The sequence below is a fragment of the Sphaeramia orbicularis genome, chromosome 3 (genome assembly GCF_902148855.1).
Source record: "Sphaeramia orbicularis chromosome 3, fSphaOr1.1, whole genome shotgun sequence".
In the NCBI taxonomy this organism is placed as follows: domain Eukaryota; kingdom Metazoa; phylum Chordata; class Actinopteri; order Kurtiformes; family Apogonidae; genus Sphaeramia; species Sphaeramia orbicularis.
In genome coordinates this window covers 3,394,509-3,403,018 of record NC_043959.1, presented here as the reverse complement: position 1 = coordinate 3,403,018, position 8,510 = coordinate 3,394,509, and positions in this window count along the sequence as shown.

Here is an 8,510-nt window from a genome sequence, read left to right as displayed (position 1 = left end):
CATGTCCAGTCCAACATTAACAGATGGGATGGCACTACGGCAGGGACTCTCACACCTTCATATTAAACATGATGATCAGCACCAAAGAAAATCCAGCAGAGATTCTGCAAAAGCAAAAAACAAAGAGAGTTTCCTTTATCATTTATATTATCATTTCTTATTGTCTTTTAAGTAGGGATGCACAATAACTATGAGCACTGATCATTTTTGGTCCAATATTGAAAAACCCCCCAAAAAAGATGATAATCAGATAATTTTGCTAATTAAAGTTTCACTGATAAACAGAGCCCATAATAATAAATGTAAATTGCTTAGATTTTGTGCATTTCACCAGTTCACAGTTCACGTTGTTGCCTTGCCAACCGCCATAAAAACCAAGAAGAAGAAGAAGAGGTCTGGATCAGTACATTGTAAGTAAAAGGGTTTTCATTTACTTACTCTCTGCTACAACTGCAAAACAAAGAGGAAGACCAAGCAGTTGTGGCCACTGTTTTGGTCTGGCAGCAGCAGAAGAAGAAGAAGAGGGACATTCCAGAACGCTTAATGTAAAAAAAGCTGAATGTAGCTTAATGCCCCAGAACAGTGATCAATCATCGCCAAAGTTCGTGCGGACATCTGCAGTCATGCCCCCTTTCACCTCTGCAAAAATCACAACCACATCCCAAATTTTATGGATGTTGTCCACGTTAAGCCTTTTCCTCTCCACAGGCGCACGTTATAGAGAAAAAGTTTAACGTAGCTTAATTTCCGAAAACAGCAGTTGATCATCACCAAATTATACAGTTGTACATAAACAGTAAGTAACTGAAAACTCTCGGTCTGCTGTCCATTTCAAGCAGCCATTGACTTTTGGCTGTGTAGAAACTCTTATTTTACTATTAACTGAGTTTTAACACTGACTTGAAATAATAATAAAAGAATTTGAAGAATGGAAACTATTGCTGTTTGTTATCAGTATCAGTTACGGGAAGCAGGAAATTATTGGTTATCCGTATCGCTTGTATAAACAATAATAATAATAATAATAATAATCTTTATTTATATAGCACTTTTCATACATTAAAAACTGTAGCACAAAGTGCTTTACATATCAGTTTAAAAATCAGTACCGCCCCCCACCCACACCCACCCACTCACCCGCACACACACACACACACACACACACACATATACATGCAAACCCACAAGCTCACACATACTTAAGAAGACTGACTGAGCACGGGTAGACCAGAACAAAAATGTACAAGTAAAGGTAAAAGATCAATTTAGGAGGCGCTGTCTCAGGGAGCCATCCGCACCAGGAGGCAGCCGCCGACCCCGGCGACCAGGCACCAGCAACACAGCCCCGCATCCCAACTAGCGGGAGAGGGCCAACTGGGACCCCCACCCACCAGAAAGGAGCGGACCCCAGTGAGAGAAGGCGCCACAGCCCCCGGAGTCCACAGCCGCCTCGGTCACACAATGATTGTGCATCCCTACTTTAAAGTAATCAGTGGTGGGTTTTTTGTTCTCACCTGTTTTTCTTGCCCTTTTTTTGTAACTAGATATATTTGATAGGAAACAACACTCATCCTGAGGCATTTATTTTGGACTTTGAACCAATTCTATAACAAGACCAAAATATATATATATATATATATATATATATATATATATATATATATATATATATATATATATATATATATATATATATATATATATATATTTACGTCTGACTTTCTAAACAGGTTTAAAACTGTAATAATAAAACTGTGCATAAACATGAATTTTTACCACAATATTTTTCAAAACTGTAAATTTTCTAGAATTTCAGAAATAACTCAGGTACATCTGTTCCAGTGTGAACAATAATAACCTTAGAAATACATAGAAACTTAATAATTTAGTTAATGTGGTTTTATTAAGTTTAATTTGTCCCAGTGGGTAATAAATTATTTGATCCACCTTTTCATAGAATATATTACAGTTTATAAAAGCAGGAAAAGCACAGGTGTGACTGATAATATTAATGATGTCCAAGTCTGAATATCTCCTGTGAAACAGGTCTGTATTTTAGCCATAAACATATCGTATCCATACACTTACACACAGATCGATATAATGTGACGACATACACATAGAAGTAGCCAAAGAGCAGAACCAGATTAATGAAGGCCTGATTAATGATCAATAAGGCTGTGTTCACACAGCAGGTCTTAATGCACAATTAGGATTTTTTGGTGAAATCTGATTTTTTTTGTGTGCTCGTTCATATTACACATTAAATGCGACTTCTGTCACTTTTGAGTCTGAACTGAATGTGACCCTGAAGTGACCCGCATGCGCAAAAGAGGTCCTGACATAATATATGACCACACAGGCATGCATTGTGTTTACAGAAGTGACTCTCCTAGGACGCAGAATTGTGACATTTGTCACATTTCAATGACGTGAAGGTCGGATAAATGCGACCTGGACGTTCAGACTGAAGTTGAATTGCAAAATATCACAGACGTGTCAGATTTAAGACCACATATGAAAGTGGCCTGGGTTGGATTTGAAAAAATCAGATTTGTGCTGTTCAAACTGTTTGGAACAGATCAAATACAGGTCACATATGGGTAAAAAATTGGATTTGGGCCTCATTTACTGCAGTCTGAACGCAGTCCATGTTGATCCATTCCCCTTCTAGGACCAGTTGATTCAGTTCAGTTTTAAGTCCTTTGGTTTTCCATTGGAATGATTCAGAAATAATGTCCTTTTAGCTCATCAAACTCTTTAATTTTAAAAGCATGTATTGATCTTGTTTTCTGTTTCCCAGTTCCTGTTCTATACAGTACAATGATCTTAAACAGGGTTGTTCAATATCCTCCTGACACCCAGTAAGGAACATTTTCACCATTTTACATGAAATAATTGCCCTAATTGGAAACAGCATGATGCAACAGTTTTTTCAGATACATTTTATTTGTATATATAATGTCCTTTTCAGTGGACATTATGTAATTTTTATTTTAAAGTAAAGCTGGTAAACTCTTGTCCACTACAGAGGACAAAAATGCATTGCTGGGTCTCAGGAGGATATGTGGCATGTTTGGCCCATACTCCTGTTGTTTTTAGTACATATGCTGCTGAAAAATCCAAAATGGAATGATAATGGAATGTAAAAGTCTAAAAATACATTTTACATTCAAAATACATTTTGGATAAATTTTTGCAACTAAAATATACAACATCAACATGAAGTTATTTGTGCGGTCACAACCAAACTGAGAAAACTTGCATTTGGGCTGAGATAATGTGACAGTAAAAGTTGAAAGTAAAGGTAAAAAGATCATAGTTGGTTTGGGTTCGAATAAGAATCTTAAATGACAAATATTACAAAAAGAAAACAGCATTTACCACTGAACCAAGATACAGTTTATTTACCCCCACTTACTCATTTAAGAGGTCACAAAATGACTGTAGTCCCTTGTGAACATTGACCTGTCTTGTCATTTTTGTTCTCTCACTGTTTTTTCATTTTTTAATATTGTATTACATTTTGTAATATTTTTGTTCCAAAATATTTTTTTTTACCTGATGATAAAAGGAGTCTGTAAGGTGTCATCTCCTTTTAAATACAGTACATTTATGTCCCACAAAGAAGCATATTTAAGTTTTGTTTTCAGCAATCATCTCTGCAAATTAATTTGATTATTTTCATGAGGATCAAAGACACAATGTTTTATTAGCTAGAAATGTTTTTTTTTAAATGTAGAACCTTGGTTTTCAATAAAACACAGTGTCATGAAATGATCATTTTATCAGCTTTTAGCTGCAGGTCTCTAAGCAGATTTTCAACACTTCCTGGGAAATTCCAACAAACTCCAAACTTCACACAGGAGAACTATTTCATTTATTAAGCTTTTTCTAAACTCATTCAAGTTGTCAATGAAGTTAATCTATTTTATCACATTGTGGCAATTCTCTATGACAGGGCTCTCAAACCCATTTTCTTTCAGGTTCCACATTCAGCTGGATTTGATCTGCAGTGGGCCGGACCAGTAAAATAATAACAGAAGAACCTATAAATAATGACAACTCTAAATATTTGTCTTTGTTTTAGTGCAAAAAACTCAATTAAATTATGAAAATACTTACTTTTATAAACTATCCAAACAAAAAAGATGTGAATAACCTGAAAAAAACTTACATTTCTTAAGAAAAATAAGTGCAATTTTAACAATAATATGCCTCAACTTCTCATTTTTCCATGTGCATTCTGGATCAGATCTACAAAGACACTAAACACTGAGGAACAGGAAGAAAACTGTGAAAATTGTGCTTAATTTTCTTTAGACATTTCAGGTTGTTCATATTTGTTCAGGGTATTCACATTTTGTTTTGTTGTTCCAGGATAGGTTGTAAATGTAAATATTTTCATGATTTAATGTTATTTTTTGCACTAAAACAAAATCAAAACTTTGAAGTTGTCATTATTCATAGGCATAATAATATTAAGTAACATTATTGTTTTCACATCAAACCAAAAAGAAAATATGGAGTCATTATTTTTTGTAAATTATTATGCTATTTTTGGTTTGTATGTGGAACCTGAACTAAAATGAGTTCCACAGCCTTGGCTGTGGAATTTTTACACTTTGCAAATTCATCCCATGGGCCGGACTGGAACCTTTGGCATTTGGCCCCCAGGCCGCATGTTTGAGACCCCTGCTCTGTGGTTTGCCCTTCTTCTTCCTCTTATTATTATTATTATTAGTAGTGGTAGTTGTAGTAGTAGTAGTAGTTGTTGTTTTTGCAGTCGTATTTGTATTCACTTTTTCAGAAGAATCAATCAGTTTGTCTTCATAAACTCATGAACATGTGGATCAGCAGATTCAGCATTTTTCCACCTGTAGAGGATTACCTGGAGGACCCATAACCCTTGACCTAGAGAGGATTTTAAAAGGGGACCGCAGTATACGCCACACTTACTTAACTATGAGTCAAATGCATTCTTTTGAAAGATTTTTGCTCTTTTCTTGACTAAAACATCAACTAATACATTTATTAAAAATTCACTTTGCATTATTAATGTTCGTCAGTAGACAGATGACCCACATCATGAACAGGATCGGTCCCAGATATGGGAATTCTACTGTGTACTGACATGGAAACATTCATCTAAAACCATAAACAACTACACAGTAAAAACCATGCAACATTAGAAGGAAGACAGACATTATTAAACAGAACCTCCTGTTTTGAACAGACAAGACAAAAAAAGGCAAAAACAGAAACTGAAGATAAGACTTCATCATAAACTGACAAGTTGTGCAACTGGTCTCATTCTTGAAGTAAGGAAAAAAAATCTTGTCTCTCTGTTGAAATATTATGCAAACTATTGTTTTAACTTGTTATGGTTAAATCTCAGTACTATCTAAAATATCTTGTTAAGCAATAAGGCATATATTTATTTAAATTATTTATGTTTTACAGCAGTTCTGCACTGTAAAAAAAAAAAAAAAAAGTATTATTCTGGCCACAGGGGTGCCGAAAAAATACTGTTAAATAACGGAAAATAACCATCTCATAAAAATACAATAATTTTCCATAATTAAAATATAGTTTTTTTCCCCCTAACTTTGCATGAGATTTTTTTTTTTTTTTTTTTTTACTTTTTAATGTTTAATAAAGAATATTTTCATGTATTAAAACAATCAAATTACCTATACATATATATATATATATATATATATATATATATATATATATGTATATATGTATGTATGTATGTATATGTATATATATATATATATATATATATATATATATATATATATATATATATATGTATATATAAAATATTTTCAATGAGACTCAGTTGTCCAATCCACTGATAAAGACTGTATTTGGACAGTTTATCAGTGCTTATACATGTTATACATTCACAAAAATACATTTATTCAACATTTTTGTTGTGAAACCTCCTGTAATTACACAAGATATTTGTCAATTAACAAACAAGTCTGGTTCAACTGACAGAACAAATACTTCTTTTACGGTTAATTGTCAGTAATTTTATCTCATTTTATAATTTTTTTTTTTACAGTATTAAACTTTAAATTAACAGTTTAATCTCATAAATAGAAAATAAATATTTGTGAAACTATGATACATTTGCAAATGTATTTTAACTGTATTTTTCTGTAAAAAAAAAAAAAAAGAAACTTTTAAAAAATGGAAATGTTATGGTTATTCACAGTTACAGTTTTTTCATGTTATTTTACATTTGACATGCAAAATCACAGTCTATTTTTGTCATTTCATTGATATTTTCCTGTATCTTAAAAATACAGGAAAAATCTGTAAAATAAACAGTGAAAATTCTGTTAAATTACAGATTTTTTTTTTTTTTTACAGTGTGGTGATTTTGACAGATACTCAGATTTAACTTCTAATGCACTTTTAGTGGATTAAGAAGCAGAAACTGTTGAGAGAAGCGTTGGTTTTACCTTTAATCAGCAGATCATCCTGTCAGATCGGAGTCCTCCAGGCTCCATTGTTTTCCTTTCACTATCGCTGATTCTGTATCAGCTTTCATCAAACTCGGACATCCTCTGGCTTTAGGATCTAAATGGCTTCTTCACACCGACACCACTCGGATCCTCTTATGATCCACAACACAACATGCTGCAGGTGTATTTATAGCGTTGGCATGACTGTGGCAGGTGTGAGGAAGATTAGGACCAGACTTCTTAGAAATGGGTTATCTACCACTCGACTGAATACCTACTTCTGTCTGAAAACTGAGGTTCATTTTGTTCTTTATTGAATACTGAGAATCACCCAGTACATAGAAACAAACACAGAAATACTGATAATAAGGTTAAACGTTACATATCTTGACTTGATAAATAATGGAGTTGGTCATTTATTCACAGTTGACTTTTTAGAATCGATCATGAAAATCATGTAGATATTTAGTCTGTGTTTGACCAGCATATGGTTCTTCTTGTAAAACGTCTTGTAGTTATTGTGTCCTGCCCCACATAATCTTCTTAGTAAACTCTTCTCAGTAAACAGCCTGTTGCTTCACACAGCAGATGCACATAAATCCATTTTACACCTGTACAACATCAACCACTCGATACTTTCTGAACAAAAGAAAAGAAAAGAACATGTACCTGAGGTGGAGGCTGGTTACTGACGTTGGTTCTGTGCATGTTCGAACGGAGCCGCAAACTACAGAGTGTGATTGTGCACAGATTGTGTTTGTGTGTCCAAGTGGCAGGTTTTAGCCCCTCCCCCGCACCTCCATTAACCCCTCCCCCACACCTGGCCAATAGAGAACTTGACCTCCATTCAGACTGGGAAAGGCCTGCAGACCTCCATCTGCGCCCTCAGAACACATCTACACCATATTATTGTCTGACACGAGCTCTTTCATCTATATTTATGTTTTAGTGTTCTTATTTCTCTCCTGTTTGTCTTTTCTGTCATTCTTTGTGTTTCTTTTTTTTCTTTCTATTTCTTTGCACATACTCTTTCATGTAAACGCTGCCACTAAGCTGCATCAGTTACACTGGGATTCTCATGACTGAATGCTGACAGTTTAACATGACATGTAATTGTAGTGATCATATAGGCTACGGCAGGAGTGTCAAACATGCGGCCCAGGGGCCAAATGCGGCCCCCCAAAGGGTCCAGTTCAGCCCCTGGGATGTTTTTGCCAAGGGCAAAAATTCCACAGTTTTGAATTGAATTAAGCAAAAAAAAAAAAAAAAAAAAAAAAATTGCTTGAATTAAGGAAAAAATCTTGAATTAAGCAAAAAACACAAAAAACAAAACTTCAATTAAGTAAAAAAAAAAAAAATCTTCAATTAAGCCAAACAAAATCTCAAATTTAGCAAAAAATCTTGAATTAAGCAAAAAACAAAAAAAATCTTATGTTAAGTTAAAAAAAAAAAAAAAAATCTTCAATTAAGCCTAAAAAAATCTAGAATCAACAGCTTAATTTTTTTCTTTGTTTTAGTGCCAAAAATAACATTAAATGATGAAAATATTGACATTTCCAAACTCTCCTGTAACACTCAAATGTGAATAACCTGAACAAATCTGACCAACCTGAAATGTCTAAAGAAAATTCAGCCCAATTTGAACTCTTTTCTTCCTGTTCCTCAGTGTTTAGTGTCTTTGTAGATCTGATCCATAATGCACATGGATAAATGAGAAGTTGAGGCAGAATATTGCTAAAATTGCACTAAATTTTCTTACGTTTTTTAATTTAAATTGCAGTTTTTTCAGGTTTTTTTTTTTTGGGGGGGGGGGGGGGGATAGTTTATAAATATTAGTATTTTCAAAATTTATTTATTTATTTATTTTCGTTTTTTACCCTAAAACAAAGACAAAAAAATTGGAGTTGTCATTATTTACAGGTTATTCTGTTATTATTATTCTGGTTGGGCCCACTGCAGATTAAATTTAGCTGAATATGGAACTGAACTAAAATGAGTTTGTCAGCCCTGGGCTACAGTATTTCTAAG